Source organism: Hylobates moloch, unplaced genomic scaffold (genome assembly GCF_009828535.3).
Source record: "Hylobates moloch isolate HMO894 unplaced genomic scaffold, HMol_V3 SCAFFOLD_24, whole genome shotgun sequence".
In the NCBI taxonomy this organism is placed as follows: domain Eukaryota; kingdom Metazoa; phylum Chordata; class Mammalia; order Primates; family Hylobatidae; genus Hylobates; species Hylobates moloch.
The window spans coordinates 4,843,898-4,864,927 of record NW_026652299.1 but is presented as its reverse complement, the minus strand read 5'-3'; the positions used below and the strand labels follow the sequence as shown (position 1 = coordinate 4,864,927).

Genomic DNA, 21,030 nt, shown 5'->3' with positions numbered 1-21,030 from the left:
ATAGAATCTAAATTTACCAGGACCCACAGATTCTACACAAACTAGCTTCTAGCATCAACTCTAGTCTCATTGGTATCTTCCTCTCACTTACTTCACTCCCTTAATGCAAGCTTTCTTGCTGTGCTCTAAACAGGCCACGCAGGGCCTTTCCTTTGGTTTTCAATGCTACTGTGGACCTGGGGAGAGGGAAATTGGAATAAGTCAAGTTAAAACATCATAAAGTTCTCTGCCCTTACCAAGATTCAGCCATTTTTCTTGAGTGAATCATCCTTAGATTGTTGCATGGTTTTGGTTAACTTTCAGAGTTCTGAAAAAAAGTTGATTTTGACAACTTGTGCTAGTGTTCTCATTGTTTTATAAAATAATAGTTTGTTGGAAGTCTATATTTTGCAATTCTGGAAATTGCTTTCGGGTCAGTGCTTCCTTAAAACTCACTAAAACTTGACAAGTGGTAGGTTGTTAATAAGTAGTCGCATGTGATTTCTCAAACTGTAGTAGTAGATTTTTTTTGTACTCTGTTTAACATTAAATCATAAAATTTATTTTTTTCTAGATAGATCACATTAAATTTTATTTATCCAACAAATACATATTGAGTCACTGAGTTGTATTAGTCACTGTCCCAGGCACCAGAAATATGGCATGGATGAGGAAATGACATTTGCCAAGAGGTCCTAATGACCTGAGGGAATAGGTCATAGGCTACCTAAGGAAAGATAATTCCAGGCTGTCTACAACAGATATGCTTTAGATTCAAGACAAAAATATATCGAAAGTAAAGTTATAAAACAGTATACCATGCAAATAGTACTCAAAAGAGAGCTGGAGTAGTTATACTAATATCATATGAAACAGACTTCAAGAAAAAAAGTTACTAGAGAAAGAGAAGGTCATTTTATAACAATAAAAGGATCAATCCATCAGGAAGGCAGAAAAAATTTTAAAATATATGCACCTAAAAACAGAGCTCCAAAATACATGAAGCAAAGTGGACTATACTGAAGGGAAAAATAGACAGTTTAACAAGGTTCATTACCCTACTTTTAATAATTAATATAAACTTTGGGAGAAAATCAACAAGAAAATAAGACTCCAACAACACTAGAAACCAGCTAGACCTAACAGGTACCTATAGCGTAATAGAGACATTTTACCCAGCAGCAACAGAGTACATATTCTTTGAAGTGTACATGGAACATTCTCCAATATAAACCATATGCCAGGCCATAAAACAAGCCTCAAACAAATTAAAAGGATTAGAATCATATAATTTATAACAAGAGGAGGAAATTTGAAGAATTACCAGTTGAGATGAAGAATTACAAATTGAGGCAAAATTTTTTGCCTTAGAATATTTACCGGCCATAATATATGTTATTAATGTTGCTATGTAATGGAAATATTACTATTAGTTTTAAATGAATATACAAACATAAAATTATTTTCAGTTTTAATTTTCACTGTGGTAAATATTGATTGATATAATCAAATAAATAAAAGCTCTTTAAGAGTTTTCAATAATTTTAAAGAGGTCCCTCTTACCAAAAGGTTTGAGAACCACTGATTTAGACCAATAATTTGGGAGATATGTTTGGGAGTCCACCACAATACCTATTACTCCGCATCACACAAGCAACTGTTTGCAATGGTTCCTTTGCAGGAAAGACAGAGAGGTAGTAGGAACAGGAGCTTAATCATTTTCTACATTTTCGTATGGCTCTGAAGTCCCAGAAATGAAACATAACAAGTTGTGTTTGAGAAATTGAACGGAATACATTGTGAGTGGAGCATCAGAAAGGTGTATGATGGTGGGAGAGAAGAAATGGGTGTGCTGAAAGTATCTATCTTGTAGGACAGATAGGATACTATTATTCTAATATCTGTAATACAAGGGAATAACAATTGCATTAAAAAGTGATCAACTAAGTGCTACCCAGAGAGGAATCACTTTATTGTCATCTGGAAATCAAACTCACTACAACATTCCCTCTTGAAATGCAAAACCAAGCCCGCTGAAATGTTATTAACAATCTTAACAATTTCAAAATATGCACTCGCTCATGTAATCTATGGATATTATTCATCTCCTTCAAAATGAAAACTCTAAGGCTACAGGTATGTATTTTTTTAATCTAGGCAAGTGAAGAGAATTTATGAATGTGCAGTTCTATACCCAGAAAGCAATTGCCATGAGTTAGAAAAAGGAAAAAAAAAAATCCACTTCAAATAAAGCAACGTGACTCCTCCACTCCCACCTCCAACTCTTTGGGTTTAGGAAGACCTAACCCCCACCATTTTCTAATCTTCGGCAGGGATTTCATATCTAACAGCTGCTATTTAGGTAGCCCCTTATGCTATGAAATTTAAACCCTCATTTTATCTCCTTTCCCTACAGCAAAAATTGCAATATCTCACACCCAAGCTCCAGCTGTCAGATTCACACACCATTTCTATTTCAATGGCTAGAATAATCCTTTGCTCCCTTGTTTTCATTGAACAAGAATGTGCCAGCTTAAAAAAAAAGAACAGGGAAAAGGCATTTGTCTAAACTCAAATACTCAAAGGGGAGAAAACAGCTTGAAGAAATGTGATGCTTTGTTACAGGCATTTTGCATTTGAAGCACAGTTGTTTTTTAAGTACATATACACATTCAAACATATATAAATATAGGTAGATGGACATGAGACTCTACAGGACTTTCTTTTTCAGAATGCACTATATAAGTCAGAGAAAATATACACACACAACTGTGCCAAAAAAACTAGACAATGTGACCATATCCATGGCAACCATTCTTAAGTTAAATTTTATTTTTTAAAATGAGAGAGAAAAATGTTTCTAAGTTTTCAATCTTTCACATCCATTGTGATATCAGCCACCTATAACATGGTGGTTATTGCTTAATATTTACAGTTAGAATCCCAAATTCCAAAGCAGCCTTAGAAGCATGGTGATCCTAGTGATAGTTAAAATAAGCAATCCCTGAAGACACCATTTGTAAATTAACACACAGATGCAATTTCAGCTGTCTCCAGTCTGAATGGGAAGAGTCAAATGATCTCTGTTGGGAGAACAGAGTTCTTAAAAGAGTTTGGTGTCTGATTCTGCATGAAGAAATACATGAAGAGAAAGGCTCTAGAAAAACCTCTTAAGTGCTTCCTAAGATCTGTGGCACTGGCATAACCACCTGAAATCAGGAATATCCTTTTAGCAATGACAAAGAACTTTATCTTGTAAATTCTTGCCTTCTTATCCAGTAAATTCTTCTCTCAAGATGTTTTTGACCAATATCACTTTTTTGCTTAGTTCCATAATGTACTGCCCATGGAATCATTATAACGGCATTCTGACTGCTCTCCCTGGCTTAAATGTTTCCCTCCCCAGTCAACTGAATGGCTCATTTTCTCTTCTCACCACTCTTTTGTTCTAAAAACTTTGATTGGCTTCCTATAACTTCATTCTCGTGTACTAAATCTTCTATAACTGGGCTCGGTCTTAGCTAATCCAAAATTTTCTCTTTAAGCTTTTGATGAACAACCAAGGATGTTTCCTCCCCATTTTTCCCCAAGCCACTTTCTAACTACCTTCCCAACACACCAAGCTCAACCTTAGCTGAGGATGTTAAGAAGAGAGCACCATTTTCTTTATACTAAATGTCGTTCACCTTCCATCCAGCCAAATCATACTCAGCTTCCAAGTTCCCCTTAAGGCCCATGAGGGATAGCCTGACATCAACAGCCTTCACTGATTTCTCTAACATCTGGGAGATTATTTTACTAAAGATAAGAACAAATAAGCATTAATACCAAAAAATTAGTTACTAATAAGGAACTTTTTACTAAATATAGTACCTTATTCAATTAAGACCTAAGAGTCTGAAATCATTCAGAAAGTAAAGATAACAATTACTCTTAAAAACAAAATGGCAACAATCACAGGAACCAATGTATCTAAAAGTTAATAACAATCTCTCTGCCATTTCAAATATACATGACATTGTCTCTCCTTTTACAAAAAAAAAGAGTTGTTGGCCGGGCGCGGTGGCTCATGCCTGTAATCCCAGTACTTTGGGAGGCCGAGGCGGGCAGATCACGAGGTCAAGAGATCAAGACCATCCTGGATAACACAGTGAAACCCCATCTCTACTAAAAATACAAAAAAAATTAGCTGGGCGTGGTGGCGGGCACCTGTAGTCCCAGCTACTCGGGAGGCTAAGGCAGGAGAATGGCGTGAACCTGGGAGGTGGAGCTTGCAGTGAGCCGAGATCACGCCACTGCACTCCAGCCTGGGCGACAGAGCGAGACTCTGTCTGAAAAAAAATAAATAAATAAAAAGAGATGTCTTCTTATAAAAAATGTTTATGAATAGAACCTTTTTTAAAAAACACATTGAGGACAGGAACTTATATATTGAGGACAGGAACTCTAGCCTTTATTTCTTTTTTTTTTTCTTTACAGTGGAAACCCTTACCTTCATTAGAGCACACACATAATCTTTATTTGTAAAACTTAAAACTTTAAGCTAAATGAAAAACAGCTAATGTTTTTGCTGTAAGGTAGTTTGCCAACTTTAGAAAAATATCTTCAATTCTTCAAACAGATGGCAAGGCCACCTTTAAAAAATATTAAACATGCTAAAATAGATACAAACTGATAGTTCTACTTCTGATAAACGCTGCTGTGGACAACCGAATGCCTCCCGTTCTGTTTCAGTAATAAATCACTTTCCTGACTTGAGTTAGTAATGAGATTTTTAATCATGTGGATTGAACATATCCTCCAGTTAATAACAAACGTATCACCTCTTTTTTATCTTTAATAAAAGATTTGTACACTGCTCAAATGATTGGTATTACATTTTTAAAGAACCCGAGATTGATGTTTTTCAATTCTCCTTTCCATTTTTCTGGGCTTTTATAATTCAAAGGTAATATGCCCTGTAATTAATAATTCATAAGGTAATTTTAAGGCTTTTATTCAGAAACCTCTTTCCTATTGACTTTAGAATGTGTCATAAAATGCAGGTATTAATATCTTGGCAATTCCCAGCTCTGTACGGATGAGGTCCTTGAATTTAAACAACTCAAGATTGGTGCTTCAAAAATCAGGAGACATAATTTTGAAACTTAAGGTACAGAAAAGACAAATATCTTTTAAAAGTGCTATTTACACCATTATATTTCTTTCAACTGACAATTAACCACAGGCAGATTTCTCTTGTTATTCGGGTAATTGTCAGGATTTATTTTTTTTAGCGTGACAATTATTTTGAGGAATAAATCAGAAGCAAACAGTTCTATCTGAAAACATTTTTTAAACTACTGTTCTAAATGTGCATTTAAGCATCTGGAATCACTAAAAGATTCATTCAAAGACATTTTTACCGGAAGGTAAAGCTTTGTTTTTCTCATTATTATCTTTCAGGCACAACAAAGTAGTGTGTATTAGGAGGGCAGCACAGGAAAATCATCTACACTTTTTTCTCTTTTAAATATTTTTCCGTACACTGTTCTGAAAATCTATTTGATCAGAGAGTATCAGGGTGTCATTCACCAAGTTTGTTAGAAAGTGATCCTTACAAGGGCACACAAAAGAGTGTGCTAGCATTTACTGGCCAGTAAATTCCACACTATTCTCATAAAACTGCCACGCATCAAATAAGTATAATTATGCATGGCAAAGAGCACTGTAAATATAAAGGGCTTCAGAAATACAAGAGGTGTTATCATCTGCCACATAGCCCACATTTGTCTCGTGGAAGCTTGGTTGAATGCAGATGGAAGAATATGAACCTATCCCTACCTATTGAAGAACAGTTCCAAGTACATCAGGATGCTGAATAAGCAATGACTCCCTTGTTTAAAAAATAAATCATGGCAACAAATGAACAACATATTACTGACTCCCCACCACTTTGTGAACAAGATCAGTGGTGGATTCACCCCTGCATTCCTTGAGCTAGTCACAGGACCTGACATTTATAATGAGGCTCAATAAGGATTAAACAATAATATGTGAAACATGAAGAGCAATATTCGACCCACTCGGGCACTTGGAGTCTCTGTTCCTCCAATCCTTCACCTATAAAAGAAAACAGTCATCTAATCCAGATGTTGTGAAAATAGTTTAGATAAGACTAATAAATCTGAGTCATTGCTCTAATATTACAAAATACGGCTTGTAATAAATTTCTTTCCTTCGATACAAAGAACACCTGAAACCACTGTAAATCAAAATTTATATGCAAGGAGGAAGCTGTGGTGCTTCAAGAGTTTTTTTCTGGCCAAGAACCAAAAATCTAAGATCTACGATGCTTCGACCAAAGATTTCCTAAAGAACTCAAGATGGGCCTTAATTGTTAAAGGCAGAGGTACAGACTGTCATTAGCTAAAGGGAGCACCATGTTTTACTTTTGATTCAGATTTAGTATGACAAGACAAATAAAAATAGCTTTTAGAGCAAAATATGGAATACAAGAAATCCATATGTCAGAAAACTTCCAGTTACACCTCTTGACTTCCATCCCTTTGGATCCTTCAGGGTGTCCGCTGTGCTCCTGATCCAGTGAGGTGCCCATTGCTGCTCCCGATCGTGCTAAAGACTTGCCATTGTTCCTGCACAGATAAGTGCCCAGGTTTGTCCTAATCAAGCTGAACACTAGTCACTGGGTTCCATGGTTCTCTTCTGTGACCCACGGCTTCTAATAGAGCTATAACACTCACTACATGGCCCAAGATTCCATTCCTTGGAATCTGTGAGGCCAAGAACCCCAGGTCAGAGAACACGAGGCTTGCCGCCATCTTGGAAGCGGCCCATCACCATCTTTGGGAGCTCTGGGAGCAAGGACCCCCTGGTAACATTTTGGCGACCCAGATGGGACCTCCAAAGCAGTGAGTAATATTGGACCAGTCTCGCTTGCTATTCTGTCGTATCCTTCCTTAGAATTGGAGGAAAATACTGGGCACCTGTCGGCCAGTTAAAAACGATTAGCGTGGCCGCCGGACTTGAGACTCAGGTGTGAGGCTGCCTGGGGAAAGGCTTTCTAACAACCCTTCTGGGTTGGGAGCATTCGTCTGCCTAGAACCAACTTCCACTTTCAATTTTCCTGGGGAAGCCGAGGGCCTCCTAGAGGCAGAAAGCTGTCATCCCGAACTCCCGGCATTAGTCAGTTGAGACCATTGTGCAGCCAGAAGTCTCTATTCAACAGTCGCCCATGCGTGCACCCTACCTTTCCTTCTGACCCATACCACCTGGGTCCTGACCACGACCTTCTTGAAAGTGTAGCCCCAAAATTCTCCTTACCTCTGAATCTACTTCCTCTGATCCCTGCCTCCTAGGTAGTAATGGTTCAGACTTTCATTTCCTCTAGCAAGTTGTATCTCCAGAGGGACCTAAGGAAGCTCTGTGCTGCGTCCTTAGGCATCTAGGATATAAACCCAGGGAGACTTGTCCCTGGTGTCCCTACCGATTTAGGTATATAGCTCTCGACATGGGCAGTTATGTGGGACCCGTTCCCCATCACCCTTGCCAGGGCCCCAAGTTTGTAAATGGCTAAGAGAGATAGAGGCAGACAGAGAGAGAGACAGAGAGACAAGGAGGAGAGAGACAGAGAGGACAGAGACAGAGAGGAGAGAGAGACAGAGAGGAGAAAGAGGCAGAGAGACAAAGAGGGAGTCAAAGAGAGAAAGAAAGATAGCAATAGTAAAAAAAAAAAAAACAAAAAAACCAGTGTGCCCTATTCCTTTAAAAGCCAGGATAAATTTAAAACCTATAATTGATAATTGAAGCTCTTCTCTGTGACCCTATAATACTCCAATAATACCTTGTTGTCAGTGTAAACGAGTGTCTGAAAACGCTGGGACCACTGACAACCCGTAGCCTTCCTATCAAAAATCCTTAACCCAGTGACCCACGGATGGCCCAAATGCATTCAATCTGTAGCGGCAACTGCTTTGATAACAGAAGAAAGTAGAAAAGTAATTTTTAGAGGAAGCTCATTGTGAGCACACCTCACCAGTTCAGAATTATTCTAAGTCAAAAAAGCAAAAAAGTAGCTTACTAAATCAAAAATCTTAAAGTATGGGGCTATTCTGTTAGAAAGAGGTAATTTAACACTAACCGCTGATAATTCCCTTAACCCAGCAGATTTCCTAACAGGGGATTTAAATCTTAATTACCATACAAAAGTCCGACCAGACCTAGGAGGAACTCCCTTCAGGACAGGATGATAGATGTTCCTCCTAGGTGACTGAGAAGAAAAAAAAACCCACAATGGGTATTCGGTAATTGACAGGGAGACTCTTGTGGAAGCAGAGTTAGGAGAATTGCCTCATAATTGGTCTACTCAAACGTTCTGTTTGCACTCAGCCAAGCCTTAAAGTGCTTACAGAATCAAAAAGACGATCTCAATCCTGACTCAAAAGGTTACCCTACACCCTCTCTAAATGAATTTGCATAAGAACTGTTGTTTATGGGAATGCATCTTGATGGGCAGCTGGGTTGTTATGAAATGCTCAGGAACGCAGCCCAGCTCTAGGACTCACCCCTGAGTGCAAAGGCAATGTTGGGCATGCTGGTGAAGGACCACTAGAATCCAGTAGCCCGGACCCCTTTCTTTGTGGTCAAGAAAGGCAGGAAAAGGGGTGCAGGACTGCTACATCGGTGAGCGCAACTAATCCAGTAAGCAGAGGTCCATGGGTGGTTACGCACTCTGGAAAGGAATAAGCATTAGGACCACAGAGGACGCTCTAGGACTAATGCTCATCGGAAAATGACTAGGGGTGCTGGCATCCCTATGGTCTTTTTTCAGATGGGAAACGGTCCCCACAAGGCAAAAATGCCCCTAAGATGTATTCTGGAGAACTGGGAGCAATTTGACCCTCAGACGCTAAGAAAGAAATGACTTATATTCTTCCGCAGTATCGTCTGGCTACGATATCCTCTTCAAAGGGGAGAAACCTGGCTTCCTGAGGGAAGTATAAATTAATAACACCATCTTACAGCTAGACCTCTTTTGTAGAAGAGAAGGCAAATGGAGTGAAGTGCCATATGTACAAACTTTCTTTTCATTAAAAGACTTCATGAGATCACCTACAAGGACTATTTCCCTGCATCAGAATCACCAAAGTTAATATTTAAAAGTACGTATTTCTGGGCCTTTTCACAAATATGTTGGGTCAGAATCTTGGGTTTGGATCCAGAAATCTACACTTCAACAAAATTTTTTAGGTATTCTTTGGCTTACTAAAAGTTGATAGGAAGAGTATTTCTCTCCTATTCATTGCTAAATGTCTGGTTTTTTGAAGTGCCTGGCACACAGCAGGTTCTTATAAATAATTGCCAAATGAATGAATAAAAGAAAAAAAGTAAAGAGCTAAGAACATTTTGAATACTTTTTATCTCCTACTTACTCCTTAAATAAACAATTTCTCTTTGGAATTCTAGAAATATATTCCTATAGGCTTATTTTGTTCTATGTACTGTATTCATTACAAAACTAAGCATACATTCCTCTTTTCCCAACATTACTTATGGATTACTAAGAAAAATGTGGAAACCCCTTTCATGTAGCTGTTTCAAAGTATATACAAAATTTTTACTTTTTAATGGATAAGTATGTGGAGACATGAAGCAGATCATTAACCCTGAAAATTCCTTTTAAGGCTTCAGTTATTATCTGCGTAGCTTTTCTTTTCTGTATCTTTATATTCATTCTTCATTCCCTCTACTCTACATTAAAAAAATCACCTAAAATATTTCTTAAAACTTCAGTTACTAACCCCATTGCCCCTGACTGCAGTCTCCAAATTCCAACTACACTTTTTCTTACAACATTGCTTTTTATCTGTTTCCTTTTCTCTGATTTTTTTTTTTTCTTCTCCTTTCAAATGACCACCTGCTTTCTCGGCTCTTGAACTCGAATGGATTGTTAGCAGCAAAGAGATGAGAGACCTTTCTAGCTGCTGGAGAGAAGTTCTGAAGTGGTGTGGATCATCTGGCTCCAGTCTACAGGTCACCTCAGACCGGCAGGAAAAGAAATTAGACCCTCCATTCCATGTATGGAGGCATTTTGTCTGCAAGGCAGCACCCCGGTGATAGCCCAGGCACAGATTGGGGACATGCTGAAAACTTTCAACATCCCTGCTTCATATTTGATGGACACAAAGAGAAAAAAGACCGGCTTTGAAAGACAACTTAACCTTCTTGAAAAGTAAATCAAACTCAGAATCCTCCCAGACACCAGGTAACTCATTTTCCAACTTCATCCTGGCCAGGCTGTTTGACCCTGCTTATTTGGTGGGAGTCCTTGGGGGCATCTTCTCTGATTGAATCCAGCTGCAGTCTAATGGCCAGCTGTCCTCTCAGCCTCTGATCAGGACCTTTCAAAGGTCTAGTCAGAAACTCCTGGGGAGTGGTATATGGTATCAGAGACCTGAGTGTGCTCCAATTTGTCATGGTTCTGATTAAGTGGATACATAACAGATGGTGTCTTGTTTTAGATGGAGATGAGTAGGTGAGAAATTGTCTGGCTATGTTGAATTCTTTTAATTAAAAAAAGAATGGGAAAAATAATCTGCAGCTGGTATGTCATTTTTACCTCATAAGCACAGTTTTCTTTCCATTCAGTCATAAAAGGCAAGAAGAGAAAACGCAAACTCTCTCAATTTGGGACAAACCTAAGAAAGTCATTTCCTCTGTGGTATGAATATTGGATTAGCAAACGATTTCTTTAAAAAACAAAAAACAGTCAAGTGCATTTATTTTTCCTTTGAAATGGACAGCAACAGAATAAGGGCATTATTTATGAAACAGTTACAGGTCCCCAGACCAGCATTATCATCATCACTTGGGAAGGTTTTGTAGACAAAGTCAGGCTCTACACTAGACTTACTGAAATGAGAACTCTGGGTTGAAGAGTCAGTTAGGGCCCAGAAACATGTATTATAACAAGTCTGCTAAGTGATTCTGATGTGCATTAAAATTTGAGAACCACTGTTTTACAATATTGAAAACTCACTGTACTGGTAAGAAAGCTGTTAATTTTTAAAAGACTTTCAGCATCAATCCCCATATTTATATATATATATATATATATATATTTTTATATTTATCAAATGCTTATACACGATGAGGAAACTGAAGCATAGAGAGGCTAAGTAACTAACCCGAGTAGTGCAACTAATAAGTGGCAGAGTTAGGATTTTGACCCAGGAAGTCAGGCTCTTGAGTGCAGGCTGCTCAGTTTTCCCATGTGCTCTTCAGGAAGCCGGCTTCGTCTCCAGACCTAGAGGTACTGTGTATGGCTTAGATACCACACAGTCCATGTCACTCTCAAAAGTTTCAACATCTCCTGTCAACACCTCATATCCTTTTCTCCTCCAACTCTGTAAACTCTACATTTAGTTACTTCGTTACTTCATTCTCTTCTATTAAAATGTAAGTTCCATGCAAAAAGACATTTAAATTTTTTTCTTACTGTGGAAATATTCAAACATATGTGAAAGTAGAGAAACAGTATAATTAATCCAATTTATCTATTACCACTTTCAAAAATACCAATATATGGTCATTCTTGTTTCGTCTCTATTTCTACCCACTCCCTATACCCTGGACTATTTTAAAGTAAATCCTGAACATCGATCATATCATTTCTTCTGTAAACATTTCAGAATAAACACCTAAGAGATTAGAGCTCTTAAAAATATAACTTTAATATCATAGCTTTAAAAAACACCTATAATTTCTTAAAGTCTTCGATGTCCAAGCAATATTTAGATTTTTCTGATTTTCTTAAAAGTTGCTTTAAAATATATTTGTTTAAATCAAGATCCAAATAACGTCCATATATTGTGATTGGCTGGCAAGACTCTTTAAGTGGCACTAGGTCTATAGGTTTCCCCGTCATCATTCTATAAATATTTCTCCAGTTTTTTTTCTTTAAGTATTTTGTTGTTATTATTATTGATAAAATCAGGTAATTTTGTCATGTTAAGTAGAGGTTAGCAAACTTTTTCTATATAGGGCCAGATAGTAAATATTTTATGTTTTGAGAGTCATATGAACTCTGTTTCAACTATTGAACTTTGTTGTTCAATCATAAAACAGCATAAACAATATGTAAACAAATGAGCAAGGCTGTGTTGCAATAAAACAGCATTAACAAAAATACGTGAGGAACCAAATCTGGCCCACAGGGCATAGTTGCTGATCCTTCCTATGGAATGCCACAGTCAGATTTCATTAATTACCCACCTATGGAATCCTTTATCAGGTCTTCTTTTCCTTCTAGTTTCTGTAAATTGGTAGTTAAATCTAAAGGCTTGATCAGATGTAGGTTTTTGTTTTCTTGTTCATATATTTTTATTTTATGAGACAACTTATATACATACATGCATATAAGTATACATATTTTATGTATACAAAATATGTATATATGTATACATGTAGTATATAAGTTCTCATAAAATAAAAATATATGAAAAAATGTGTGTGTGTATATGTACATATATATGTGTGTATATATACATATATATATATATATAATTTTCATTAGAGGGTTATTACAGCAAATAAAACAAAAGAAAACCAACAAAGAAGCAGTGCATATTCATCATAGGGTACTTCTGTCACATTTTGAGGTGTATTTATTCATTAATGATCATTGCCCAGGTCTATTAATAATAATATCTCAAGAGCTAGAAGATAGTAATATTCTTATTTCATTATTACTTCTTTATTTATTAGATAGAACAGTGTTACAAAGAGAAATTATCTTTGCTCACCCTGCGGTACAGTTCATACAGGAAAGACAGAATAATTGCTTGATGATTTAGCTTATCATAATGAGTTTGTTCTCTAGCATCCTTAAAAGATATCTAAACTTTTAAGGTATCAGTATAAGCCTATGATATAAAGTTTTTGAAGTTTTTAATCAATTGTCCTTGTTATTCATATGGCACACACATTTTTCCATCTTTGTTCAGTAGAAGTTTTTCCAAATTGTGTCTGATTCTTTTTGGCACAATCCTACTAGTCTTTGAAAGCATCCCTATTTTAAATTATGGCAAGATGTTTCAGATTTATCTTATAAATTATCTGCCCCAGATGCTGAATTATCCATTTCTCCAATGAGTCCTGGTTCCTTTTACTGACAAAAGGCATTTAGAAACCATAATCTGAGCATTAGGGTTGTACTTGCTAATGGGTTAGTCATTGTTTCTAGGGCTATTCATTGAACAGAGTTGGAAATTATTTTCTTAAGAACACATATATAACAAATTCATACAGAAGCCTCAAAAATTTTTGGCCAGGTAGAGGGGCTCAGGCCTGTAATGTCAGAACTTTGGGAGGCTGAAGTGGGAAGATTGCTCGAGTCCAGGGGTTTGAGACAAACCTGGGCAACACAGTCTCTACAAAAAAACAAAAAAAATCAACCTTATCAACCTTCAATCTGTATCTTCTTAAAATCATGCCAAAAATCTCAGTTCTCAAGGACATGGACATAATTACTTATTTGATTTATTAAATATCTCACAGTATAGACCTAACAGACTCAGAATAACAATAACAATATTACTTTCAAAAGCATTATAACTTAAAATCATTTAATATTATTTTTAAGTTATTTTTGTCATTTTAAGTTCTTTTTGTCTGAGGGATATACAATCAAATTCCTGAATTTTAAAATCACCTGGAGTAGTTCCTTCCTATGTGACTATTCTGTTTCTGTGCTGTCTAGTATGGTAGTCATTAGCCACATATGGCTAGTAAAAATATAATTTAAGTTACTTAACTATAACTTAAAATTAAGTTTCTCAGCATACCAGCTGCATTGTAAGTGTCCACTAGCCATATGTAGCTAGAGGCTACTATTAAATGGTGGAGATATAGAACATTTTCACCATCACATAAAGTTCTATTGGGTACATGGTTAAATTTATTTTCTTTCCTTTTAAAACATTTTTAGAAATTCTTTTTGTATGTATTTTATTCTGTTTTGTTATTAGGTGAAAACCTACATAATTCCAAAGACAAATCAAGAAACAATATATACTCGAAGAAGTCTAGTTTCTATTCCTGTTCCCTCTACCCTGTTATCTCCTTCCCATGATAGATCAAGTTTTAACATTTCTGTGCTTTATCTTTCTATTGGTTTTATTCTTAATGTGAACAAATATATATATATATATATATATATATATACACACTTACATACATATATATAATTCCCAATTTTCTTAGATAAAGGGCAGCATACTATTTATTATTTAATTGAATAGTATTTTTCTATTACTTGCAAAGAAAAAAAATGCAGTATAATATAACCACTAATTCTTTAGAAATAAATCAGTGCTGACTCACCATTAAAGCCTTTTTTAAAAATGAACCTGGAGATGTGGAGAAATCAATGAGACACTAAATCCCAGGGAAACTTAAAGTTTTGGACAGTTATTAACACAGTAACTTAAAGCTCAAGTTCATGATCAAAAGTAAATTCTGAAATCCCAAGTGGTGAGTGAAGGGTGCCGTATGTGTTGGAACACAAGAATGACCAGATCAGCCGAAGAGGATGCCAGAGAGTGATACTGACTTGCTCTCCAATAAGAAAATTTCAAATCCATCTGAGTTGGTTGCCAGCAAATGCAATTTTTTTTGAAAGGGTGGAACATGTTCATATTTCCTTAGTTTTTGTCAACAGCTTAACAGCTGTGTTCCAAATGGACTGAAGTTGAGCCAAAATATTGTCTGGCAGCCCTGAAAACAAAATCTGACAATAATTGATTTTCAGAGCATTCACAGTACGAATCCCAACATTCCACAGTCTGGGGATGTTGGGGAGATAAGAGGGTGGTGAAAATAGGTCTTTATTTTCTTAATTCTAGATAATACATGACCAAAGAAAATCTAAACAAGAGATTAGCCCAATCATTGTGTTCTGTTTCTTAAGATAGAGTGAATTATCTATGAGATATGCAAAAAACAGCATCTTTTTCTGCCTGAATGCTTCATACTAATCTAGAAGGAGCCTTGGCTACCATTATGCCACTTTAATGACCCAAAATAGTGTGCATGTAAGCATCATATCCCCCATTTGAAAATAAGAGAAACATCAAGTATTACATGCAATGCTGAGGAATATATGGAAGGCAACTCTCACAAGTTCTCAGAAACCTGTGATTCTTACAAGAAGAAATAAATGAAATATAAAGTACTGAACATATTTCCCTTTGAGACATTCTCCAAAGCTAGTGGAAGGCATTGCAGAAATGTAAAGTATTCCATGATATTGTTTAGCAATTCCATCTGTGGGGGAGAGAAAATGCAGCTAAGATCAACCTTGGGACACCCCTCTAAACAATATCAATGCCTGCTTTTCATCCTATATTTTGTTTGAGATCAAGTCATCTGACAGTACACTCAAATTTTCACCTGAAATATTTACTCAGTTTTTAATGAAAATAAAAATAAAAAACTTTTCTCTATTAAAGAGAAAAGATTTTATATCCTCAGTAAACAACCTGGGACAAATTAATATATCATTGTCACCTCTGGTTTTCAAACTTTGTAGTTTTCCTCAGCTTTTCTGAGCTAGCCATATGTAGATATTTTCACTCAGTCTGACCATATTCACTAACCATATATGTCTACCTTTTTGGAAAATATTCCCTATATAAATGTGAATGAAATTATAAATTTGAATCCTGCATACTCATTTTTTGAACTCTATTTACTCACTAGCCAATATTCACTTAATTTGGAAACCTGTATGGTGAATCTCCTATTCATACGTTTGATGCTCATCTGAGTCAACCAATGAAAAAGGGGCAAAATGAATTATGCTTTTTAAAATCATTAATAAGGTATAAATCTCTAATAAAAATGCATGAATCACAAATGTGCTGTCACAGAGAAAAATAATAAGCTGAAGAAACCTCAAGGTCCTCCGGTTCAATCCTTTTTCTTAGTAGAAGGAACTGAGGCTCCAAGAGTTTATGAGTGTGTTTATCTTGCCATACTTTTCTAGCACATCAGGAGCAAAATTAAGCTAGATGGGGCTCCTGCCTACCTGTCCAGAACTATTCTCTCATAGCATCAGGTTGTGTATTATCATGTATGAGCAGGTACCAGGATTATTCTTGTTCAAAATAAACACTACCAGTGATCATCAGAATGAGGGTGTTCCCTGCCAGGATCACATCCTTTTTCTGATTCACATTTCCTGACTTGGAAAGCACCTGCCCTCACTGCTGGCACCTCACAAATCTGGGATGATTTAGCTGACCTGGGCTGGAGGTGGTTGGTTTCCAGAACTTTGGCTCCAAGAACCCATTGATGGGCTGTGATCTTGGGGCATATTTGCTCTGCTTGCTGCAGCCAAAAATGTGCTTGTGTCCGGTCGGCATTCTTGAAAGGTTTGCCTTTGAGTCACACTTTTCCTATGGACCTTTTGTTCATACACTGCACTTTTAATCATTATTTAACATTTATTTAATACCTCCAATATTTCATGTCACCACATACCACTAAGATATTCTACAGAACAATGATTTTACTTAGATGCTTAGAAACAACAGTAATAAACACAGTAGGAACTACAATAATTTGAGTACTTATTATATGTTAGGCAACTTACACACCTTTTGTCACTTAATCCTGAGAACCTTCCTTTAACACACACTGTGAGACAGGTATTATTAAATTGATGTTACAGATGAAGAAACTGTTTCAGAGAGCTTAAGTAAATCGTCTAAGGTAAATGGGAGAAGCAGGGCTGTCTAACCCCTAAGGTTCTGTTCCTGATTAACATTGTCTTGAAATTAAGAAGTACCACCTTGCCCATTTCATGGCCTACAGCTGGATCACAGTTTATTAGCGCACAGTTGGGAAATCAAGACTGTGTTGGAACATATTCAATAAGGGGAAAAAAATCAGTCATTACTTCAATAATTACATTTCACCCTTTTAAGGAACCCCTCCCTCTCAGGATAACTTAAGATCTTTTAGTTATTCTTGAACATTGAATGTAAAGCCCTTTATCAATCATACTGCACATACTCCTACTCCCTCCTCCTAAATCCTCCTTCTTCAATACTCCAAAACTTTTTTCTCTTCTAATAGCAGCTCTTTCAAGCTGGTCTTCACCAAACAAACTTACCCCAGTCCCTTTAACATTTTTAATGATTTGTTTTCCTCAAGTTTACTTGTTTTTTTGTTTTTGTTTTTGTTTTTCTTTTGAGACAGAGTCTCCCTCTGGTGCCCAGGCTGGAATGTAGTGGCGTGATCTCGACTCACTGCAACCTCCGCCTCCCGGGTTCAAGTAATTCTTCTGCCTCGGCCTCCTGAGTAGCTGGGATTACAGGTGCGCACCGCCATGCCCGAATAATTTTTGTATTTTTAATAGAGACGGGTTTCACCATATTGGCCAGGCTGGTCTCAAACTCCTGATCTCCCCGCCTCAGCCTACCAAAGTGCTGGGATTACAGGTGTGAGCCACCTCGCCCAGCCAAATTTGCTTCTTTTTAAGATCATCTTCTAAAACTATATATCTAAGTTGTTGGCCACTATTGACAGAAACTTTCAGATTATATTTTTTTAGTAAAAATAAAAAAAAAATTTTATAAAGTAGTTAATAGTTTTATTGAAGTAAAAAATTGTAAACCAGCATCTTGTTGATCCATATTATTCAGACATTTCCTTTTTTTCTAGCTCATCTTTCCACTGCCTCTTTTTACCCCAAAAGGAGACAAAAGCTCAAGTGTTTCACAGCTCATTAAGAAATTGAACAAAAGATGAGAAATGCCTCCTAGAAAATCTAGCTACACTAAAACTGCCATTAAATCTAAATGCACAGCTAGATGAATGTTCTTTATTCTGTCATTATTTCAGTATCATGATACTGAATGTGAATGAACTTTGTTCAAACAAACATACCTCAAGGGATTCAAAGAGTATCCCTTATCACATAATCATGCCATTACTATTCATAGCTTTAAAGACATCAAGCTGAAATATATTTCTATCATAAATGTAGTAAGAGCATAGAACTTGATAGATTTGGGAATCAACACAGAACATTCTCTCTTCTTCAGATGCATCTATTGCTCCTAGACTGATAGGAATCAAGCCTATTATAAATATATAGATTCAAAATGACCTCTCTCAAACATAACTTGGGACTCAGACAACTTAGTTGGATGCAATCTGTCCCTGGATCACTTCCATCTTGTCTTCTTCTCAAGGGAGTTGGGCCATAATGTTTAACTATTCTCAGAAATGGGTAATCCTCAACCCCTGGGCATCTCTCACGAATGTTTTTTCCAGCCAAAACTACTTCAGACTTTGTAGCTTTTTTTTTTGATAGGTCAGCTTACCATCTCTATACAAATAGTTATGTCACTATTAATATCATGCCTCCCTTCCAAAGCCCTGAAATCTAGAAAATACTACACAAGCACAAGTCCTTATAACAGCCATGAGTTAGTTACACAGGTAAGAAGCAATAGGAAGATAAGGAGATTCCCAGAATCACCCTTAAAAATCAGTAAGCTACAGATTGAATCTCCACACTCTGATTCACAGACATTTTTTTCCTCCTCAAAGAAACAACATAAACTCTTAGGAAAAAAAAGAAATATTGATGAAAAAATTTAAGTTCCAGAAAAATGCCAACAGCCTCTTGAATCAAATGATACAAAATTATAAATGAAATTGAGCATGATCTCCAGGTACTGAGCCTATTTGATGCTAAACGAATGAATGTGATCATACCAGCAGATGTGGTGGGGGCAAAACCAACTGAGCCAAATGGACCAAGATGATGCCAAGAGCCTTAAAGAAATCAGAAAAAGGAATTCAAGAATCAATCCTGGCAATATAACAGAGAGCCGATGTGAAGATTGCAAATGTGATGAATATGCTGTGGCCACCTGTAAGAACACATGCTGCTCTGTTCTGGGGAGGAAAAGTAGGATTTTGTCATTCCATGGCAAATAGAGGCTCTTGAAAGGCAGTACCTTCAAAGTAGAGAGCTGAGTCCTCAAAGTAGGGAAAAACATGAATGCCGATCCCTGATTAACCCCAAGCCCTAAGTACAAAGAAAGAGTATATGCCCTAAGTACAAAGAAAGAGTTGGTTATCAAGTAAATTCTGATAACCAACACTTGGCCTAGGCTACGTTACCTGGGCTGTTTCTTACACTGTCCTTCAATGTAGGCCAATTATGTAATATCAAAGCACAATACAGTTAAGCAATTCTACAGAGGGGCAAAGGAGCAAGTCCATTTATGCAACGCCTTCTACTAATCTGCTTAATCTGGGAATTGATTTTAAAGTAACTTGAGAAAGGTAGGAATTGAATATCTTTCTGAAATTTTTTCAAAAATACTGCTTTTGCAGCTGAGCTTCTACAAAGAGTTGGACAAGAGTAAGTTCAAGATTTTACTCCTAGGAAGTTACCTAGAGAAATATGGTCATATATAGTCTGTAAATAGCAGAGAGTAATAGCATACAGGTAGCAACAATGGTGGTAACAATTTAAGAATGGATATAGCAAATATAGTCACGAGTGTGCTGGAAGAGGGAGGCAGAAGATTTGATCACAGAAGAAGGCAATGTGACAATGGAAGCAAAGTGCACCACTGTCTGAGGATGGAGGAGACGGCCAGGAGAGAAGGATGCAGGCGGCCTCCAAAAACAGGATAAGGCAAGAAATGGAGTCTATCCTGCAGCCTCCAGAAGGAATCATCTCTGCCAACACCTTGATTTTAACTCACTGAAACTTATTTTGGGTTGCTGACCTCCAAAACCATGAGAGAATACATTTGTGTCATTGAAGCCACTAAGTCTATGGTAATTTGTTAAAGACACAACAGAAAGTAAATACACATGATGGTCAAGAACATGGTCTTCAGTGTCAGGGACATCTAAATTAGAAAACTCTCTCTGACACTTACCAACCTGGTGACCTGGAACTTAATTTAATTTCCCAAAGCTTCAGCTTCCTCATGTTTTGAGCAATTAATGAGATGATTCATGTTAAGAGTTTAAGCACAGATTATGACACAGAATGTGTACAACTAATGGAAGCTAATATCATTAGGGAGGAAAGGAATTGATGATTATTGAAGCCAACTAAATCCCAAGAACTTCATGGCTCCTGTCTCATTTAAGTCCCATGACTCTCCTAAAGGTAAGGATTTCTGTCTTAGATATTTTACAAAATAGGAAACTGAGATTCGGAGATGAAGTCAGTTATGTAGCTTATATTAGTTTATATTTATCCCAGTAACATTCACTATCTCTCTGTTGATACTCTGACAATAAAATCCTTCATAGAAGTTTTTTCAAACCAAAGCAAAATCAAGATGAATATACCAAATCCAGTTGGTGGAAAGAGTGTAGTTCAGGTATGAGGCCAACCTAGTCCTTTGCCCTCCTCCCTGTGATCAGCTAGTCATAGACTTGGCTATGCCTATGTTTCTTCACAGGTGAAAATAAACTGGTTGAAAGATTAATAATGAGATAAACATGTGACTTTTTAATTTTCTAGACAAATCTTATAGTTGCATTGTTATCAACTATTTTTATACATAATGTCTCTAGACTAACCAGCAATTTTTTGCCAACTTGATTTTGCAGAATAAAAGACACTATAAACTCGAATTGAATTGTAGCATTCTAACTAAAATGCAACTATATCATTTCAATAAGACAACATGGAATTTCCACTATATTCTTAGAATCAGTAATATTCTTTCTTTTAAAAATATACATTAATAGGTCGGGCATGGTGGCTCACTCCTACAATCCCAGAACTTTGGGGGCCGAAGTGGGAAGATCACTTGAGGCCAGGAATTCAAGACTAGCCTAGGGAACATAGAGATATCCTGTCTCTACAAAAAATTTAAAAAATTAGCCAGGCATAGTGGTGCATCCCTGTGGTCCTAGCTACTTTGGAAGCTACTTTGGAAGCTTGAGCCCAGGAGGTTGAGGCTGTAGTGATCCATGATCGCACCACTGCTCTCCAGCCTG

The 21,030-nt window shown here is 36.8% G+C and overlaps 1 long non-coding RNA gene across 2 annotated transcripts; it reads left to right on the top strand.

Moving 5' to 3' along the window:
- The first annotated feature begins 6,789 nt into the window (after positions 1-6,789).
- Positions 6,790-17,725, top strand: LOC131382409 (uncharacterized). Of its 2 annotated transcripts, none has more exons than XR_009211871.1 (5): positions 6,790-6,890; positions 8,810-9,140; positions 9,936-10,243; positions 17,242-17,359; positions 17,707-17,725. It is a non-coding gene; the product is annotated as an uncharacterized LOC131382409 (long non-coding RNA). The 2 variants fall into 2 exon arrangements; XR_009211870.1 differs by having other exon boundaries at positions 6,805-6,890; positions 8,920-9,140.
- The last annotated feature ends 3,305 nt before the right edge of the window (positions 17,726-21,030 follow it).